Source organism: Zophobas morio, unplaced genomic scaffold (genome assembly GCF_036711695.1).
Source record: "Zophobas morio isolate AGI-343-1 ecotype UQ-CSIRO unplaced genomic scaffold, CSIRO_AGI_Zmor_V1 ptg000002l, whole genome shotgun sequence".
Taxonomy (NCBI): domain Eukaryota; kingdom Metazoa; phylum Arthropoda; class Insecta; order Coleoptera; family Tenebrionidae; genus Zophobas; species Zophobas morio.
In genome coordinates, this window is record NW_026972107.1 from 7,723,552 (window position 1) to 7,746,516 (window position 22,965).

At 33.3% G+C, this 22,965-nt stretch overlaps 1 protein-coding gene and 1 long non-coding RNA gene across 3 annotated transcripts in view; one reads left to right on the forward strand and one right to left on the reverse strand.

Moving 5' to 3' along the window:
• The window catches only part of LOC135126524 (neural cell adhesion molecule 2-like), a 126,560-nt gene extending 124,777 nt beyond the window's left edge, over positions 1 to 1,783 (reverse strand). Inside the window, exon 1 of one of the 2 annotated variants that reach the window (XM_064052575.1) lies at positions 1,558 to 1,783. The gene's annotated coding sequence lies outside the window, so the exon portion shown is untranslated. The remainder of the gene's footprint in view (positions 1 to 1,557) is intronic. The other variant, XM_064052566.1, reaches the window with a different exon arrangement.
• Positions 1,784 to 12,814: 11,031 nt separating this feature from the next.
• Positions 12,815 to 13,468, forward strand: LOC135141514 (uncharacterized). Its single transcript, XR_010282396.1, has 4 exons — positions 12,815 to 12,931; positions 12,986 to 13,042; positions 13,090 to 13,179; positions 13,231 to 13,468. It is a non-coding gene; the product is annotated as an uncharacterized LOC135141514 (long non-coding RNA).
• The last annotated feature ends 9,497 nt before the right edge of the window (positions 13,469 to 22,965 follow it).

Genomic DNA, 22,965 nt, shown 5'->3' on the forward strand with positions numbered 1-22,965 from the left:
CGACTGCAGCGCCAACAAAAACCCAAAGATATAAAATGACAGAAGCAGATAGAAGTGCGATACCCTATAAAAAGATAAGACGGCGAAGAAGTAATAAAATCCTCGCAGCATGTTGAGAAAAAACTAAAAAGGAAATGTTGAGAGAAAAGACAAGTCGGGAGCAAGACGTTCAGACCTAACTACAAGATAAAATAACAAATACGCACTCACCTTCAATAATTTCAAAACATAACAAACATGGCACAGACTTACTTTAAGAAAGAAGAAAATTGGAATAAAGACGGTTATCACAAAAAAGTTGCTTTATGCGAAAATAGAGTGAAAAGGTCGTACAATCTACGCAGTGGTTTAAAAAACAAAAACAAATAGGAAGGTTGGAGCGATATAAATTGTACTCCTAATTATAATGGGAAATACTCCCAATGCTATAATTTACAGCAGAAATTAAAGTTCGTTATACCTCATTTACTCTAACAAACTGACGTTTTAAATTTTGGAGCTAACACTGTAACTGACAGCGATTAAATTTACTTTGTGTAAAAGTTGTTGTCAATATCATGCTCGGAATTAATGAAACGGTAGCTTACGAAAGAAAATACTTTAACCCAAAGACAGAAAATCGGATGTGTATGCTTTCCAAAGAAAATAAAATTATGAAAGTTCAACGTCGTGTTTTACTACCGCAAGCAATAATTAATTTCGATTAATTAAATTATTATTAGTGTGCACACTTTTTTGAAGTTTATTTTTGGAATTATCCTCGTAACTTGGTTTTCAATAAGAAAGAAAAGCTCGAGCTCATTAATTAACTGATTAATTAATTAATTAATTAATTAATTTTATTTTATTCTTTGTCACACACGGCAACTAAATTGGGTCAAATTCAAAGGAAACATACTTGTGTTAATTAGAGTTTAAATTCTCGCGTTTAAAGAAAATATGGCTTATTGTTTGTTCGTTTAGAATTTTAATCTAAAACTTTCGATATTTTTATCCACTTATATCCGCAGTCCGCCATCCTTTGTTGCTACTTTCAATCACATAGTAAAGTTTAAATGTAAACTTTTTAACTTTATAACGAGTTCGAAGAATGATTAAAATCAGTTTAACGTTAATCGTAATTGAAATCCGGAACTTTGTTTGAAAATCTAAACTAGACGCAACTTTAACAATTACATAATTATCTTAGTACATATCACCTTGTACCGTAAGATCCAACTTACCAAACTATTAAATCCGTAAAGTAAAACACCATTTTAATTCCCCACTTGAACAACAATGTTTTTAAGTAATTGTCGCCAATGACCGTCTAAGCATTCAAAAAACTAACGAACCTAATTAAGCAAATTCACTGACGCAGCTCATGGGTCCCATTTCTCAGCAAGCATAAGCATGTACTGCGGCAATTACACGCCAAAACCAAATGAGAAAATGATGAAGTTTGCAAAGTTTTTGAATAAACTTCAAAGCATGATTTTGCTCTCTCATCCCCACACTACCACCAAGAGCAAACTTTCGCCACATCAAAGTTGAAAAATGAAAAAAAGTGCAACCTACCGTCACATAAAAATGCAGCGCTCCGTCAATTAACCATAATCACAACAACAACAAGTCGTATGACGCGCCAGCAACCCTCGGTACCGAAAGCGATTTTATGTAACGAGGTGCAATATGGGGCTGCGAATTAAGGGTTGCCAGGACGAGATGATCGTCGCGCGCGCGAAATTGTACTGGCGCCACATGGACCGTACAAGGAAGACTAGAAACTCCGACTATTTTACATCGATTGCACATGGCCTGTGTTCCCTCCGCCGCTGCTTGCTGCCCGCTAATTGAAAACCATCAAAACGATTAATTTTATTACGTTGTCCTGTTCACGACCTTTCGCCACTAAGCGCTGCGATTTTTCGCAGCTGGCTGATCAAAAATTTTCAAGGGAGCTGCAAGCGAACCGCCGAAGGCAGGGGCGGAGGATGGGTCGGCCTTATCGAAATTCGGGAAAATGTGGGCAGGAAGGCGACAACCCGACCCGATTTTAGAACTGCCAACGCGTGAGCTTCGTGCGGTTAACGAAACTGGTGGATATAATTAATATACGGAAATTGTGGATGCCAATTCAAGGTTAGGCAAACTGTGACGGAATTATACGAGATTCGAAAAAATTTAAATATCTTCGACGTTATTTGTGCAAACTGCCAAATTTCGATTCCGCACTATATTTACACACTCTTTGTGTCTATGGGATTTTTTTATAGATAAACCATATGTTTAATTATTTTAGACACTGGGCGCGCAAGTTATTCTTGCAGATTTTACCACAAAAGTAAACAATGTATTCAGCTGATATATCTAGAGGCTTGTCGTAATGATATAATTAATTATTAATTGCAGTTTGTTCCTTGTGTATTAACCTAATTACAAGTTTGAATCAATCAAGTTATTGCTGCAAATTACGACGGTATACGATTTTGCGTTAGGTTCTTGTATAGGCAGAAACCAAGTGGGCGTGGAGCGTTACTAACGAGCTATATAGCGATATGGTGTATATATAGCTAAGAACACGATGGGCGAATAGCGACCTATTTTCAATAAATCCATCACTGAAAACCCAGGTTACTACGACTCGTACTACTAAATAATAATAATAATATTCCTTTATTATCCAACAGAATAACCTTCCAATTACAGGATAATGTAAAGTAACATAACTAATTTACTAATTACACAGAGAAAGTACTTAAGTAATTTACCTAATAACACATTTACATAATTTTATACGAACTACATACTAATAGCATATAAAAGTGCATTCACGTGTATTAACCAAACATCATATACATTTTGCTATTGCATGCTGAAATGGTACTTCATACCTAGAAGCTAGTCGTGGTATATAAATTGGTAGTTTTGACAACCGACTACTAATAATTAAATGCTAATTTCAAACGTTATGGCTGTTTAGCGAGTGCAGCGAGCTACCAAAAGTGAGTGTTATACTTCGCCTGTGTTCGTAGATTAAAACAAATTACTCTGAAATACACTACTGAAAATTTTTAGGTAGAGCGAACGAAGCTCCTGACTATTTTATCTATGACTTCACTCGCATGTTGGTTGTAGATGATTAAAACTTTACGTTATGCTTTTACTGCCCGAATGACTACTACGAAAAGTAAAAAATACCGATATTTCGGTTTTTCAAATAGAACACCCTGTATTGTATTACTACATCTTATTCTATTTTTTGTTCGTTCTTTCTGTTAATTATTTTCTTAAAGTTGATAGTTACTGCGATTTTTTACTTTGCTAACAGATACATTGACATATCAGGAGAATGAAGATAAAAAATGGAGTGCAGTAATAAAATACACGCTGTTCCACTTGATAAAACTGAAATATCGCTATTTGAAAATTTTAAAGTTTTAGATTTTTTATAAACACTTTGTATATTAAAATTTGATTTGATTATGAATTTCAAAAATAAACTGTAGTCATAAAGCCTAGGAAGAGAGTAATGAGAATATGTAAAAATATATAGGGTGGTTCAATTAAAGAAACTAAGTTGTGATTTACACTTTAAAATCAGAACACTCTGTACAGTTAAGAATAACTTTAGCGTATAGTCCTTAAAGCACCGTACAATTTTGATCTGTGATTTTTTGTTGTATTTCTAATAATTAATATACAGGGTGAGTCACCAAATGCGCTCCTCGATAATTCATTAAATATTAGAAATATAAAAAAATGTCTGGGACTAAAAGTGTATACTTCTTTGAGTAATATATACCAAAATTATTTTGAACCATACAAAGTGTTTTGTTCGTAACACCTAACGTAAAACTTTGTTTTTCAAACAGGATACCCTAAATATGTTTCTATATTCTAATTGACTAATTGTTCATTTTCGAAAATCCTATGCAACTTTGCCACGTTATGCCATTTCTTAGCAATGGAAGGGTTCATAAAAAAAATCAGAACAGGGTTATTTTTAAAAAATAATTTATAACATTTTTCAAAATCGATATTTGAATTTTTCAAACATAACATCCACAATTATGAAAGTAGAGTGCATTGCAACAATAAAATACAGGGTGTTCTATTCTGTATATTAAAATTTCGCTTCACTGAACCAAAACAAAGCCACAAAAAAATTGCAACAGAAATCTTATTTAAAATAACTCTTTTGTGAACCCTTGTTTAACTGAAAAACATCCAAAAAATAGAAATAACGTGGCAACGTCGCATCGGAATTTAGAAATAAAATAGGGTTATAAAGCCAAGGAAAAACCTAATAAGATTCTATTAAAAAAAAAGTTATGTGTAAATTCACCTGCCAAAATCAATCTTATTTTAGCACCTACTAGCCCCACCCACCCACCCTCTCTTTTCTTAGAGGGTATGTCATTTACCAAAATCACCCTTATCTTAGCAGGTCAAAGTGCTCGACAAGAAGTGAAGAGGTTCCTAAGACAGGTCAAATCGTCGACAAAATGTTATGGTTGATGGGGGTTCTAAGACAAGTCAAAATGGTCGACAGAAAATATTGTCGGCTCTAAGACAGGTCAAATTGCTAGACAAAAAAAATGGGACTGCTAAGACAGGTCAAAATAATCGACTGAAAATAATACCGGTTCTAAGACAGGTCGATGACCTGTCGATAGAAAGTAATGCCGTTTCTGAGATAGGTCAAATTAGGTCAAACTGTCTTAGAACTGTGCTACTTAACTTTGTGTTGGTCTGCCTCTCTTACTGTCTCTGTCTAGTCTGTCTGTCTATCTCTGAGTTGTCTGATTTTTTACTTGTCTGTTCGTCATTTAATAATCTTTTTTCCTACGTCTCTATGTCTAGCTTTCTGCTTCTGTCGTTTCTGCCTCTGTTCGTCCTCTCTCTATTTCTCCCTCATCTGTCTCTGTCTTGTCTGTCTTTATCTTGTCTATCTCTGTCTGGTCTGTCTATCTTGTTTGTCTCCGTATTGTCTATCTTCATCTTGTCTATCTCCGTATTACCAATTTCCGTTTTGTCTTTCCCCGTTTTGTCGATCTCCGTATTGACTGTCTCTGTCTTTGTCTGATCTATGTATCTGTCTCCTTATTGCTGTTTTGTCTGTCTCTGCCTTGTCTGATTCTGTATTTTCTGTTTATATCTTGTCTGTTTCTGTCTCTCCTGCCTCTGCTTGGTCCCTCTCCCTCCTCTCTCTCATTCTTGTCTGTATACCACTATGTCTGTTTTTATCTGTTACTCTGTCCGTCTCTCTATCTGTGTTTTGTCTGTCTTCCTTTTATCTATCACCATCTAGTCTGCCTGTGTCTTGTATATCATTGTCTTATCTAACTCTGCCTTTACTGTCCCTGTTTTCTTTGCTTCTGACTTATCTCTCACTCTTTTGTCTGTGTCTATCTTTTCTGTTTCAGTCGTTACTGGTTCTGTCTTTGCTCTCTCTCCCTCTTGTCTACCACTTTCTTGTCTGACTCTATCTTCTTTATTTCTGTGTTGTCTGTCCGTATATCTCTTGGTTGTCTATTTTTTTAAGTGTCTCTCTCTTTATTTGTCGGTCCGTCATTTAATTCTTTGTTTTCGTCGTCTCTTTGTCTGCCATTTCACCTCTGTCCCTTCTCTCTCCTTCTTGTTTTTGTGTCTCTCTTGTCTGTCTCTATCTTGTGTGTCTCTGTTTTGTCGGTCTCGGTCTTGTTTATCTTCCGTGTTGTCTGTCTCCGACTTGTCTGTCTTTGTCGTCCTGTTTCTATTTTGTTTGTCTCGGTTTTCTCTTTCTCTCTCTTTTCTCTGTCTGTATTTTTTGTGCCTCTATCTTTTCTGATTCTATCTTGTCTGTTTCTGCCTCTTCCGCCTCTGCGAGGTCTCTCTCTGTTTCTCACCTTCTTCTATACCGCTGTTTGACTCTCTGTGTCTTGTCTATTTCTATCTAATCTGTATCTGTCTTGTCTATTTCCGGTTTGTCTGTTCCTTTGGGTATTGTTTTGTCCTCTGTTTATTGTTTTGTTTACGTATCTGTCTGTCTACCTATATGTCTATTTTTATCTGTCACTCAATCTCTGTCTTGTCTGGCTTCATGTTGTCTTATCTATCTCTGCCTTTTCTGTCTCTGTCTTTTCTGCCTCTGAGTTGTCTATTTGTCTTGTCTCTCACTCTTTCTTATCTGTCTCTATCTTGTTTATATCTGTTTTGTCTGTCGCTTTGTCCTCGTTCTCTCCCTTCTCTCTTTTTTCTCTCTCATTATTTTTCATTTCCTCTCTCCATCTTCTCTCTACCTCTGCTTTGCTTATCACTATCATGTCTGCTTCTGACTTGTCTGTCTGTCTGTCTGTCTGTCTGTCTGTCTCTATCTATATGTCTGTTTTGCCCGTCAACCTGTCTCTTAAAAATCTTGTGAAACAATTATTTTCGAAAATATTGCATTTATTACTATTAAATATAAGTACTTTAAAACTCACTCCCGATAATTTCTCTATTTATCCCGTACAAAGCAATAATATTCAAATTTATCAGAAAAGATTGCATTACGAACTTCTCTAGTTAAGATTTTGGTAAAACACAGATATTAAATTAGTAGCTAGAAACCATTAACTATAAATTATTTGTTTATCTCTCTGGAAAATTGATGACGTCGTAACGAAGCAAATTTTGGCGGGCCGAAAACTGCGGTAAAAGTACCAGGGGCAGGGATTAATTTGTGACAGCCGCGCAAAGTACTGAGTTGGGCTCTGCACGTTACCGCCCAACACCCTCAGCACACGTACCGTCCAAAACCACCAGTGTCTTAGTCCGATCCCCGTTTTAGCGTCGCCGCCTCCCCAGAATCCGAAGCAGGCCCGTCCAGTGGAGACAAGAGGTAGCTGGCGCTCGAGCAACCGCCCCCATAGAAGGCGCCAGGTGTGTCTCAGCGGCGTTAGTAGGTCTAAATCATAATTATCACTTTATAAAAAATAATTTCGTGAATCTTTTTGGGGTAAATTAACCAAAAAAGCTTCTTAAAAACAAAACAAAAAATTTTCAAGAAATAAAAAAGTTGTTTTAAGTTAAATTGAGGCTTCAAGCTCTCCAGTCCTCCCGTTTACTAATAAAATATATTGGATTTTCAGATTTTCTAACATATCGCTATGAAGAAAAAATTAACAATTATTATTTTATCCAAAATTGCACGTGTGCACAGTTTGACTGTAGGGCAGGAACTTATTTCACCAACCTCGAAATTTCTAGTCAGTTTCGAAAGAACTTTTTTAACGAACTTTGAACGAAGTTTCAGTGTTCTCGCTTGTTGAAATTTTCCAATTTAAAAATCGCAAAGTTTTAACAAGAAAGTTTACAGTATATAATTTTTTTAAACCGCTTCACGATAAAAATTTTCAAAATTTCTTTCTCCAGATTGTTGGAGGAGACAGAAAACCTCAAGCAGCGTAATTTTCGTAGTATGTGCTAACAAGTAACACATACACTAATTACTAGTTCAAAGTGTCAACTGTGTCAATTACGACTCCGCCTCCACTGTCCGCTGCAATCGCGTCACTCCGACTGTACAACCTGTTTTAAAACAGTTTCCCGTCGATACGTGTTTTTCCCTCAAAGTTTCTACCTCGTCGACTAATTTCCACCGCGCTTCAAACATTTCCACACAAAGAACTCAGACTTTTTATCCATCCGGTTAAATCCCGCCCCGTACGCCACTGCGCCTTAAATTTCCCAGCCGTAAAGAATATAATTTCATTAATTTGAGTCCATTTGCATTCGCCTACAATTGTCCGAAGTATAAAGCGCGCTGGCGAAAACTACCAGTGGGTTGTACCACATTTAATCTGCAATTTTCCTATCAAAACTCGACGGTTCGTGTAATTAAGGCGAACGCTAATTAATACAGAAAGTTACAGTGGAGATTTGGCGACTCGTTTCTGTGCTTTTATTTGAAACTGGCGGCGCCCCTCGGGCTGGATGATTACTCAAAAAAGAGGGGATTCTTCGCTGAATTTGTACCGGTGACGGACGTTTAACATTAATTAAATTGGGGTTGTTTATCAGGTGTTCAATAGGGAGAAAAGTTGAAAAGAGGATTTTCTGTTTAAGAGGCGCGCAAAAAGTGCCAAAAATTAAAGGCCTTATTGGATGCGTGCTCATTCAACTGATGCTTAAAACGTTAAGAGCATTACATGATTCAATAATTCGACGCGGATGACGTCAGTGTGGTGTGCAGCCAAGAAAACACCTCTTCGGAATGAGTGTTGCTCAAAATTAATCGTGTACTGACTGGACCTTGATTTGTATAAAAGTAGAGATAACAGAAATTTGATGTTAATATAAAAATCCAAACAACTAAAAAATTTATTAAAACGGAAAATTTTGTTATGATGAAGAGGCTATTTTCATTTAAAGGAGCGGGAAATCAAACTATAACATCCACTTTGTCCAGGAATAAGTAATTTAATAAAAAATGAGCAAATATTCGAACGAAGAAAATTATTATGTTTACAAAAAAAGTCGATATTAAATAGCAAGAGGAAATTTCCTAAATTATTTCACTTGTAAAAAATATTTTTGTGTTCAATAAATAAAAATTTCATAGAAAAAATTGGAGTTTTCGTAAAAACAAAAATTTTGTTTTCGTCAATATTTGGGGGTCAACTCAAGAAGTTTACCGAATGGGAATAAATAATAAACGTAGGTTGTTAATTTGTTTGTCATGGCTTTCAGGACTAAGCCAACTAATGTTAGTTTTCTTTCAAGCAACCCCGAACATGCTTCCAATATGAGTAAATGAGCGGTCAAATAGGTCTTATGTAGACAATACAGTATGTCAATATTGTTACTTAAATACATACACGAAAAAAAAACATCTTAATTGGGTCAGTTCGACCAAACAAACAACGAGATATAGATAAACGGTATTAAAAATTGTAATTAAGTGGATAAACGTTGATTGTAATCTTTTTGTATGAAGACAATATGTATGGTTCGAAAACAAAGGCGTCTGAATGTAAACATACTAACAACATTAGTTGGACTATAATTTAATTACAATAGTAAATATACACACAAAATGTGTTATTGCTTACAAAACAGGAAACCATTAGATAATTTACCGACATGTTGTGGTAAGATATTTCACTTCTCCATTTGCTTGAATTGTAGGAGATATACTAACTGCGTCGAAATTAGTGCAAACATCTAAAAATATAAATGAGTTTTTTTTTTTCTACATTGAGTAATTTACCAGAAATATTAGAGGCCAATCAAGCTCTAGCAACCCATAGGTCGTAAACTTAATTGGGGTCAAACCAATTTTCAAGTGGAGCATTTCTCTCTAAAAATTTTGAAATGACTCTCATCATATCAGACAAAAATTTTACGTTTACCTTCTTGTAATAAGCGGAAGAAAATTGCATGTCTTCGCAAATATCGACAGTTTCCAAAATCTACAAAAAACGTTTCAAAATTGAAAACAATAACCACAACTTACAGTTTTATAAAAAATGACGAACGGCGCCAAAAAAATACAAGCTTGCATAAACAATTCGAAAATCCAGTGCACATTTGCTATATAATCCAAAACATCGTCCTTTTGCAGACGAGTCAAAACCGTATATAGAGTAGTCGCTACTTCAACTATAGAAAAAAGCAGTTTAAAAAATCCAAAAATTTGCGAAATACTCTCAATATCCTTTTTGATATCAAAACACAACTCTAGCATCTGCTGTATTTGTTCGATTCGAACTTCTTTACGTTTCCTCAACACAAAATTAAACTTCTTCATTCCATTTATAGCTGCCACTAAATAGCAAAACAGTAAAACTTCCCCACTGGCGATTATAAAGTGGACAACGAAAAATCTCAAAAAACACGATACGGCGATGACATTTCTTAAGCCGTTTATTAACATATGAAGAGCTGCAATAACAGGTACACCTAAACATTTCCCCGCTACATAGTATTTCAAAATTTTGGAAACGTCTATATTGTGTCCTGTAACTTCATTGATAAAATTGTCAAAAATTATAATTTTTTCAAAAGTTTGTACGATATGGCGCTGCTTTAAGTTTGTCATAGTTAGCAAAACTACAAAATATATGAAAAACATCAAATGAGCTATGTGTGATGAAACCGTCTCAATGGCATCTTTCGATAAAACACACTGTTCGAACTTGACGAAAAAAGTTGCGATGATAATTAATATCGCGATATTGACGCATCGCGATAATTTCGTTGTTTTAAACAAAGCCCCCTGGGAATTTTTCTTAACGTAGTAGGAAGTCAAACCGGTGAATCTACAAGCAAAAAATATGTAAACAATTATAGTCACTAATTTTTGCTTCATGGCGCAGCACTGGGTGGATTGTTACTACAAAAGAACGTTATTGATTCAATTATTACCAACGCAGTCCCTTGTTTACTTATAATATAAATTGTGTGTAGACTGGATGAGGTTATCAACATTTTAAAAACACACTTTAACAAAACAGTCCGTAAAAGGAATAAAAAACAAAAATGATTTTTTATTAATGAAAATTCGAAAGATTAATAATTCTGTGTTTGCGAATTCCTCAAGTCAAGTTAGTGTTGTTTATTTTGCGCTTTGCTACAAATTTCCTCGTTTGATAAATATTTTGAGGATATAAAACGCAGAAAAACAAACAATTTTAAATTACACTGAAAATAAAGCTACCTTGCCAAAATTATAAAATACCTAACAACGGAGTCTTGATCTTTCAGTTTTCCATTTGTTTGAACTGAACTAAGTAGATTAAGTGCGTCGAGATTAATACAGACATCTGAAAAAAAATCATACTTTAGCGCTATTTTTGTAGCTGAACTTACAACAAATAGTAAAGGCCAATCCAGTTCTAAAAACCCATAGGTCGTAAATTTAATTTTAGTCAAGCCAAGTCTCAAGTGCAGCATTTCGTTCTGAAAGATTCCAGTAATTTTTTAAATACGCTATAATCGTATTTTACCTCTTTATAATAATCAACAGAAAGACTTTGTCCGTCTTCACAAATATCGACTGTTTCTAGCATCTAAAATAAAACGTAAAAATAACGAAAGAACAACAGTGAAAGCTACATTTTTATAAAATAAAACGTGTGGAAGTAAAAACAGGTAAGTCTGAAGTAGTAATTCCAGCAGCCAGTGTAGATTCACTACGTCATCGAGAAAACTGTTCCTTCTGTCATATCTCCAAATCGTATACAGGGTGGTCGCTACCTCGATTATAGCAAAGACCACTTTAAAAAATCCAAAGATCTGTGAAAAATTCTGAATATCCTTCTTTATTTCAAAACACAAGTCCAAAATCCGTTTTGTTTTTTTTTCTCGGGATTTTTCGATTTGTTTTCAAAAATAAATTAAATTTTTGAATTCCCTTAACCACTACCATTAAATACGAGAAAACTAACATCTCCCCACTGACAACAATCACATGTGCACAAAAAAACTTCAAGTGACACAATATGTTAACGGTGTTTTTTATCAATTTTGAGTACAAATAGACGACTAGCATAACAGGCAACCCCAGACATTTTACAATTATGTAATATTTTAAAGTTGTAGAAATATCAACGTGAACACCAGTAAGTTCCTTGATTAAATTTTCAAAAACTATAATTTTTTCAAAAGTTTTCACAATGTGGGTCTGTTTAAAATTGGTCATGATTACTAAAATTGTGCAATACAGCGAAAACATAAAATAGGCTAATAATGAAGAAATTATTTCAACTTCGTCTTTCTTCAAAATGCAGTGATTTAGGTTCACAACGCAGACTAAATCGAAGAAAAATAATCCAACGTTCATACAGCCGGAAAATTTGCTTCTTTGGAAGATTCGATCTTGGGAAAAATTTTTCCGCACTGAATAGGAAGTCAAACCTGTGCATCTCCATATAAAAAATAAATGAACAAACGATGATATTAAACCTTGCTTCATGTTCCACCAGTGTTTAAAACGTCACTATCAAAATTCTATTAGTTCATAACGTTTACTTAACGTTAACACAAACAATTAATTCGCTTAATGCACTAACCTACATAGCACAGACAAAATAATCGCATTCATGTTTTGACAATGTCCATGAAGCATCAATCAATTAACTACTTCTCCATTTTGTTTTTGATGTGTCGTTGTGGCGGCTTAACTTCCTACTTCGTCCAAAAAAAATCGTCAAACCATATCACTTTCGCTACGACAAAGTTTTCAAAATTTCTAAATGCGACAATAATAATAATTTCCACTGTCGCATACTGGACGACCACACAACAAACTTCTACTCAAATAGGCGAAATAGACGAAATAGAATCACTTTCTTCAGAAATTGCGCACTGCTTTTACTACATCTATTTTTTGGCTTCAGTGTGTGTACTAAACTTGAAACAAACACACATTATGAAAACTTGCCACAAGATTATTTTCTTTCAAGATCTTGCGGCCAAAATTTCCCAGACAAACATAGACGTTTCAAAAACTTTAAAATATTACGCTTTTGCTAAATATGGGGCTATGCCTTTAATTGCCTTTGTTTATTTCTGGTCGATGGATACTATATCATTTTCGATTATCTTTTTATACTTTAAATTTTTATTTGTAAGCTCGGTGGCAATCAGTGGGGAAACGTTACTCCACTCTTATTTGCTGATAATTAGTAAAACTCTGCAGCAAATTAACAATATCAAAACCCACCAAGTTAAATCAAACAATATCAAAAATATTTTGAAAGTTGTTATTGACATAAAGCAAGACATTCAAAGCTTCTCTCAGATTTATATTATTTTCAAATTATTTTTTATGGTGATAGAAATAGCAACGACGATATATACACTTCTGATGGATGAAAAACTCTATGCAGATTATTCAAATGCTACAACAAACACAATTTGGATTGGATATCTCATTCTGGAATGTTTTCTGCTTCTGTGGCCCTACGTTTCGTTCTGTCAAAACGTAAACGTAGTCTGACATCACGCTGCTCATTTTTATTCTATTTATTGTTTGCAGTTTTCTGAAGCTATGGAAATTTGCGAAGATCGTACTGATGTGCTTCACTACAAACAGGTACATTTTTATTTCTAACGTGTACTAGTTCTCACTCAGTGTTATAGACCGAATTAGTTCTGTTACAAGGGAAGTTAACAAAAAATACGTTTACTGCCTACGGACTACTGGAGCTAAACTGGACTTTAATATACATAGTAAAGAAAATCATATTATAAACCATATCAAACTGAACCAATATTTTTCAGATGGTTGCATCAATTTCTACGCATCTTGTTTATTTAATACAGTTTAAACAGATGATAAACTAAAACCATTTTTGGTTGTGTATATTTTGCTTTTCTTCTAGTTCTTTTTGTTTTCACTGTGTAGATTGGTAGGTTTAACGTCTAACACAAAGAACAAGATCCCAACCTTGCCAGCATGATAATTCGTTAATTAATTAATAATTAAACACAACCAAATTTCTTAAACTGGAATACTTATCTTAGAGACATTAAATTTCTGCTAATATATGGCTTCGCTGACCGAAGAAAATCTGATGTTTTATTACTTGTTATTTTCTTCACATATTATGAGAAAATTTGACTATACTGTTAAAGTTCTCAAGAAAGTGCCAATTCGACAAGTGAGAAAAACTCTAGCTACTTATTTTGAAATCAAAACTGAAATTGAAAAGATCTTCCAAGTAGCTGTCTTTTTCAAAATGATTTATCTGGTTCTACAACTGACCACAACTGCTCATACTTTTTTTATCTACCATCACAGAGTAAAAATAACCAGTACTTCACAAATATACATTTATTTTATAATGATCGGTTAGATGTTGATATTTGCAGCTGAAACGATCCTGCTGTTGTACCCATTTATCCTACATCATGAAAACTCAACTTAAGATTTTTGAAAAAATAGATCTGCGTATTTTCGTTTTTGGTATATGAATTAGTATCTCACTGCGAAGATAATCAAGGAGGTCATCCAGCGTCCCATAAGACGGTAAAACAAATATTCAAAACGATCAAAAACGTGTTCATATTTATCTGTATTTGGATGTTTAGGTTTCAGAACCAGTTTCTATTTGTGGCGATTTTCGAATCACTCAATCATGTCGCTATAAAGAGGTGACATTTTTATGAAATAAAACGTGTGGAAGTAAAAACAGGTAAGTTTGAAATAGTAATTCCAGAAGCCAGTGTAGATTCACCACGTCATCGAGAAAACTGTTCCTTCCGTCATATCTCCAAATCGTATACAGGGTGGTCGCCGCCTCGATTATAGCAAAGACCGCTTTAAAAAGTCCAAAGATCAGTGAAAAATTTTGAATATCTTTCTTTATTTCAAAACACAAGTCCAAAATTCGTTTTGTTTTTTCTCTCTCGATTTTTTGATTTGTTTTCAAAAATAAATTAAATTTTTTATTTCCCTTAACCACTACCATTAAATACGAGAAAACTAACATCTCCCCAGTGATAACTTTCACATGTGCACAAAAAAACTTGAAGTGACACAATAATGTTAACTGCATTTTTTATCAATTTTGAGTACAAATAGACGACTAGCATAACAGGCAACCCCAGATGTAATATTTTAAAGTTGTAGAAATAACAACGTGAACACCTGTAAGTTCCTTGATTAAATTTTCAAAAACTATAACTTTTTCAAAAATTTTTCACAATATGGGTCTGTTACAAATTGGTCATGGTTACTAAAATTGTGCAATACAGCGGAAACATAAAATAGACTAATAATGAAGAAATTATTTCAACTTCGTCTTTCTTCAAAATGCAGTGATTTAGGTTCACAACGCAGACTAAATCAAAGCAAAATAATACAACGTTCATACAGCGGGCAAATTTGCTTTTTTGAAGATTCGATCTTGGGAAAAAATTTTCCGCACTGAATAGGAAGTCAAACCTGTGCATCTCCATAGGAAAAATAAATGAACAAACGGTGGCATTAAACCTTGCTTCATGTTACTCCAGGGTTTAATACGTCACTAACAAAATTCTATTATTTCATAACATTTACTTAACGTTAAGACAAACAATTAATTCATTTAATGCAGTCTAACCTACATTGCAAATACAAAATAACCCCATTCATATTTTGACAATGTCCATGAAGCATCAATCAATTAACTACCTCTCCATTTTGTTTTTTATGTGTCGATGTGGCGGCTTAACTTCCTATTTTGTCCAAAAAAAATCGTCAAACCATATCACTTTCGCTACGACAAAGTTTTCAAAATGTCTAAATGTGGCAATAATAACAATTTGCACTGTCGTATATTGGACGACCTTGCAACAATCTTCTGTACAAATAGGCGAAATAGACGAAATAGAATCATTTTCTACAGAAATTGCGCACTGCATTTACTACACCTATTTTTTGGCTTCAGTGTGTGTACTAAACTTTAAACAAACCCAGATTGTGAAAACTTGCCACAAGATTTTTTGTTTTCAAGAACTTGTGGTCAAAATTTCCCACACAGAGACAGACGTTTCAAAAGCTTTAAAATATTACGTTTTTGCAAAATATACAGCAATGCCTTTCGTAGCCTTGGTTTATTTCTGGTCAATGAAGACAGAATTCTCGATTATATTTCTGTACATTAAACTTTTATTTGTAAGCTCGGTGGTAATCAGTGGGGAAACTTTACTTCACTCGTACTTGCTGATAATTAGTAAAAGTCTACAACAAATCAACAACATCAAAACGCACCAAGTTAAATCAAACAATATCAAAAATATTTTGAAAGTTGTTACTGACATAAAGCAAGATATTCAAAGCTTCTCTGAGATTCATATTATTTTCAAATTATTATTTATGGTAATAGAAATACCAACGACGATATACACCCTTCTCGTGGATGAAAACCCCTATGTAAATTATTCATTTGTTACAAGAAACACAGTTTGGATTGGATATCTCATTTTGGAATGTTTTCTGCTTCTGTGGCCCTACGTTTCGTTCTGTCAAAACGTAAACCTAGTCTGACATTACTTTGCTCGTTTTTATCCTAGATTGTTTTCAGTTTTCTGAAGCTATGGAAATTTGCGAAGAACGTACTGATGTGCTTCGTTACAAACAGGTACATTTTTATCTCTAACGTGTACTAGTTCTCACTCAATTTTATAGACCGAATTAGTTCTGTTACAAGGGAAGTTAACAAAAAATACGTTTACTGCCTACGGACTACTGGAGTTAAACTGGTCTTTAATATACATAGTAAAGGAAATCATATTATAAACCATATCAAACTGAAACAATATTTTTCAGATGGTTGCGTCAATTTCTACGCATCTTGTTTATTTAATACAGTTTAAACACATGATAAACTAAAACCATTTTTGGTTGTGTATATTTTGCTTCTCTTTTAGTTCTTTTTTATTTTCACTGTGTAGATTGGTAGGTTTAACGTCTAACACAAAGAACAAGATCCTAACCTTGCTAGCATGATAATTCCTGGGATCAATAATCTTTTTCCGTAATTGCTCCACATTTTTTGTTCTAAGAAAACGCTTGTTGATAATGTTAAAATTAATTTTATTGATTTTGTCATCATTGATCTTGTCTGGGTTTCACAAATGGTTGAAATTTACCCAGTCAAGTAGTTACAAAGTGCACGTTAAATCGTGGAACTATACACACATTAAAACTAAACATTTTTAGAAAAACCAGTAATTTACTACCTTGAAGCAAAAATTAATCCTCCCTTTCCAATACGTATTTTTAGCTTGCAAATTTGCAGGGATGAGCTTCTATTCCGTCGAAATCACTCCAACAAACGTACATTTCAAGAAAACGAAATTCTCGATTTTGATAAATGTTTTGGTTTTGTTTACTTATGAGTGCGTATTGATGGCCACACTGTATTACACTCCAAGAGACGACTTTAACCATTCAGTTTCTGGTATAATAACAAACGCATTTTGGTGTATGTATTTCGTTATTTTGCAATTTGTAATGAATTTTAAACACAAACAAATTGTGACAACTTTTTCAAAAATCAATGATTTTCAAAAAATGGTCGAAAAAATTTGCATTCATGTCACTACAAGGAGGTGAGATAATTGTTCAAAAATATCAAAACCACCACTTTTATTTATAGATGGAGCTTTTATTTTTCCAAACACGATTATCAAGAGCCAAATTTACAGCTAGAGGACTAGTGGAACTGGACTGGCCCTTAATTTATTTAGTAAGTAGAAAGTGTTGTAAAGTTCTTTTACTAAGAACATTGTAGATAATAGGTCAAGTATCAACAAATTTAATTTACATAATACAGTTTAGTCAAACACAATAATATAAATGAAATATCTTAAATATATTTTTACTAATTTGTATTTTCTTGTCCACCTTCTCCAAATTAGTATTCTAAATGTATAAATATTATACTTTTATTGTTTGTCATTAGGTTTTTACTTTTGTTTCGTAAGTATAAAAAAAATCGGAAGCTCTGACTTGACTAACAATCAATATGATGTTCTCTTCTAGTTCTTTATAGTTTTCACTGTGTAGACTGTAGTTTAACGTCTAACTCGCTTAAAAACAGGAAAATAATATCGCCTTTTTGCCACACAAAGAACAAGCCCTCAACTTTGCCAACATGATAACTTATGGGATCAATATACATTTGAACTTTTTTAGTAATTGCTCCGCATGTTTTGTTCTACAAAAATGTTTGTTGATAATGTTAAAATTGATTTTCTTATCACTGATCTTTGCGCGTTTCACAAATGGGACGAGTAAAGTAGTTACAAAGTGTACGTCAACTACTATACACAAATTACCATATAATTTTTCAACGACTACTATGAAACAAAAATAAGTCCTCCCTTTCCAATACGTACTTTTAGCTTGCAAATTTGCAGGAATGAGCTTCTATTCCGTCGAAATCACCCCAACAAACGTACATTTCAAGAAAACGAAATGCTCAATTTTGATAAATTTTTTAGTTTTGTTTACTTATGAATGCGTATTGATAGCCACACTGTATTATTCTCCAAGAGACGACTTTAACCATTCAGTTTCTGGTGTATTAACAAACATATTTTTGTGCTTGTATTTCATTACTTTGCAATTTGTGATGAATTTTAAACACAACCAAAACGTAACAAATAAAATAAATAATTTTCAAAATATGGTCGAAAAAGTTTGCTTTCAACACTATGACGGTTGTCAAATTTCCAAAATTTTAATGTTCTGTGCTGTGGTTAGAGGTGGCGTTGTGGTTGCTTTGTACGGTCTAACTTGCTTCTTGTTGGGTTTCTTAAACTGGAGTATTTACCTTAGCGACATTAGATTTCTACTGATATACTTTGCTTCGCTAACTGGAGAAAATCTGATGTTTTATTACTTATTATTTTCTGTAAATATTATGCGAAAATTCAAGTATACTGTTAAAGTTGTCAAGAACGTGCCGATTCGACAAGTGAAAAAAATTCTGGCTGCTTATTCTGAAATCAAAACTGAAATTGAAAATATATTTCAAGTAGCTGTATTTTTCAAGATGATTTATCTAGCTCTACAACTGACCATAACTGTCCATAATTTTTTTATCTTCAGTCACAGAGTAAAAATAATCAATGCTTCACAAACATTATACATTTATTTTACAATGATCTTATGGATGTTGATATTTGTAGCTGAAACTATCCTGCTGTTGTACCCATATATCCTCCATCATGAAAACGTAACTTAAAATTTTTTAAAAAGTAGATCGCTTTATTTACAGTTTTAGGTATATGAATTAGTATCTCTATGCGACGATAACCATCGAGTGTCACATAAGAAGGTAGAACAAATATTAAAAACGATCAAAATCGTGTTTCATATTTAATTGTAATTGGATGTTTAGGTTTCAGCAGTTTCTACTTGTGACGATTTTCAAATCACTCAGTCATGTCACTACAAAGAGGTGAGATAATTCTTCAAAAATATCAAAACCACTAATTTATTTACAGATAGAGCTTTTATTTTTGCAAACACGATTAACCAGAGTCAAATTTACAGCTAAAGGACTAGTGGAACTGGATTGGCCCTTAATCTATTTAGTAAGTAAAAAGTGTTGTAAACGTCTGTTAATAATAACATTGTAGATAATGGGTCAAGTATCAACAAATGTAATTTACATAATACAATTTAGTTAAACACAAGAATATAAATGAATTATCTTATACATATTTTTACTAATTTTGTTTGTTCCAAATATGTTTTATTGTCTAATTCGTTCAATAAAAATAGAAAGCTTTGACTTCACTGACAATCAATATGATGATTACTTTGTCAATTTGTTATAGAAATTCTAATTTGTTAGTAAATAAGCTTAACGACAACACGTGTATAAACATCGTAGAGCGATCGATCCTCTAGAAGACATTTCAACAATAAAATTATGACCAACACAGTAATCTCTTCGAGCTCTTTTTTATTTTCACTGTGTCGATTCGTGGGTTTAACGTCTTACTCGCTTAAAAACTACGAAAATAATATCACCTTCAAAAGAACAAACCTCTCAAAATTCATAAATATCACAATAGTAATCACACAAATAATTTTACTAACAAACGTCAGGCACGACTATTTAGAAGCAGATAAAGTAGAATCCGTTTCAACAATTGTTTCACACCTCATATTTTTCATATACTTCATCATATTAATAATTGAAATAAACCTGAAACAAACTCACATCGTGAAAACCTACGAAAAAATACTCCTGTTTGCAAATCTAGTGAAAATTTTGACTCAAAAAAACATTCACGTTTCAAAAACGCTACGATATTTTATAATCTTAAAATGTGTGGGGGTCCCTGCCATATCGATTCCGTATTTCTATCTAATGAGCGCCAACAATGCGTGGGTTTTACTATCATACTTTATATATTTACCCCCGTGTTTTGTAGCAATAGCTGGAGAAACTTTGCTTTTTGCTTATTTGATAATAGTGACAAAAGGCACCCAAATAGTGAACACCAACCTCAAAAAGTGTAGAAGCAGTAGGAACGAACTTAAAACAATCCTCACACTTCTCATCGACATCAAAAACGATATCCAGAAATTCTCACAAGTGTGCATTTTTTTCAAACTATTTTTTGTCGTGACAGAAATCGCAACTTCGATATGTACGTTCCTGACACACAAAGAACAAGCTTTCAACCCTGTCAGCATGATAATTTGTTGGATCAATATATACTGGACGGGGTACCTCCTACTTGAACTTTTTTTAGTAATTGCTCCGCATATTTTGTTCTACAAAAATGTGCTACAAATGGTTGAAATTTGTGCAGACTTGGAGTCAAATGGTTACAAATCTGTAAGTAGCAAGTTGTTAAAACATACATTTTTTTGTTGAATTTTAGACAGACTTACTGCATTTACGTTTCATTCTTACAAAAATTAAGTTCACAGCTCATGGTTTGTTAGATCTGGACTGGCCTTTAATGTTTACAGTAAATGGTAACAATACTTTGAAAATAAAAAACCTACCAATGTGTTACAGATGATGGCGATGATCTCCACACAACTAATCTATTTGATACAATTTAAAAACATGTAGTAATAAACTAAACAATTTTAAATGAGTGTACTCGTACTCGTAATTACATTGATTTTGATTAACATTAAATGGGCAAATATTTGGCCAATAGATCCATTACCGTAATTTGATTGCATTGAAAGCATCCACAACCACCGTTATTAGTGCGGCCAGAACATTACCGGTTAATTTTTAAGCGACTACCATGAAGCAAAATTTAATCCTCCCTTTCCAATACGTATTTTTAGCATGCAAATTTGCAGGAATGAGCTTCCATTCCGTCGAAATCACTCCAACAAATATACATTTCACGAAGACAAGATGCTCCATTTTGATAAATTTTTTCGTTTTATTTACTTATGAGAGCGTATTGATAGTCACGCTGTATTACTCTCCGAGAGACGAATTTTATCACTCTATTTCTGGCCTAATGACAAACGTATTTTTGTGTTTGTATTTTATAACCTTACAATTCGTGATGAATTTTAAACATCATCAAATCGCGACGACTTTTTCAAAAATAATTGATTTTGAAAAGATGGTAGAGAGTGTTAACTTTGAAAATTATAACGGTTGGGAAATTTCAAAAATCTGGATATACTGTTCTGTTATTAGAGGTGCCGTTGTGATTTGTATGTACATTCTAACTTGTTTTTTACTGGGTTTCTTAAACTGGATTCACTACCTCAGCGACGTTAGATTTATGCTCATATACTTTACTTCGCTAAGCGGAGAAACTCTAATTTTATATTATTTATTATTTTCTTTAAATATTATGCGTAAATTTAATTCAGTTGTTAAAGTACGCAAGAATGTGCCGATTCGACAAATGAAAAAAATTCTAGCGGCTTATTTTGAAATAAAAACCGATATTGAAAACATCTCTCAAGTAGCTGTGTTTTTCAAAATGATTTATCTAGCCCTTCAATTAGCTTTAGGTGTTCATAATTTTTTTATGCACACCCACGTACTAACCAACGCTTCAAGCATGTGTATTTCTTTTATAATCATCTGCTGGGTGTTGGAACTTGCAGCTGAAACTCTGCTCCTCTTGTGCCCATATATTCTTTATCATGAAAATGTAACTTAAAATTTTTGAAAAATAGATCTGTTTAATTCCAGTTTCAGGTATATGAATTGGTATCTCACTGTGAAGACAGTCAGATTCGAATCACTCATTCGTGTCACTATAAAGAGGTGACATAAATTATCAAAAATATCAAAACCGTTAATTTTATTTGTAGATAGAGCTTTTATTTTTGCAAACACAGTTGGCAAAAGTCAAATTTACAGCTAAAGGATTAGTCGAACTGGACTGGCCCTTAATCTACTTAGTAAGTAAAAATTGTTGTAATCTTGTGTTACTAACAACGTTGTAGATAATAGGCCAAGTAGCAACAAATTTAATTTACATAATTCAGTTTAATCAACCCCAATAATATAAATAAATTATCTTAAATTCTTACTAATTTGTATATTGTAGTATTTAAGTCCATTATAACGTCTTAAATAAACACGTGTATTCATTACCTAATTCCAAAATAAACAATCGAAGTATGACCGACCTAATTATTTACCTAAACTTCAATTCATAAGAAATTACCCCAGTCTTAATATTCCTGGCTTATCTTATAAGAAAAATGAAATCAGAACTGATTATCATTTGGCAGTATTTACTTTCAGCTTGCAGATACTCAGGCTTAACTTCTTACCTAGTTATAACCACTCCAACAAACAAGCTTGTCAAAAAAACAACATTTTCTGTTTGTTTCAATGCCATAGCACCATTTCTCTACGCTTCTACTTTAACAATAACGTTAAAGTGCTCCACACGTACTAATTTTCATTTAGTTTCTGCAATTATAACACGTGTGGTTTATTTCGCATATTTAGTGTTTTTATACCTAGTTTTAAACTCCACGCAAACTCGAGTGATAACAACTTTCAAAAATATCATTAAATTTGAAAACACCACCGCGAAATTTATTCACAAAAAAATAAACACCTCGAGAGTTTCTAAAATACTAAAATATGCCATTGGCGTCAGATGTTTAAGTATTGCATTTATGTACACCACTAGCATATCTTTAGTTGGTTTAACCAGCTGGGAAGTTATGTTTTGCCACTTGAGATTTTTATTCATCAGTTTACTTTTTCTGAGTGGTGAAAGTTTGATATTTTTTTATTTGTTGGCTTGTTGGAACATTTTGAAGGTGTTTAACTTCTTTATCAAAGAGGAGCGAAATGTCGAAATTAAACAAATCAAGGAGATCTTGCACCTGTACCACGGCGTGAAAACAGATATACAAAGGATTTCGTCCTTGTTTGTTTTTTTCAAATTAATTCATGTCGCGGTGGAACTAGCGACCACCCTGTATGGACTCTTTAGAGAAGTGGAGACACAAGAAGTCGATTTTTTAACCAAAATTCATGCGTTTTTAGTAAC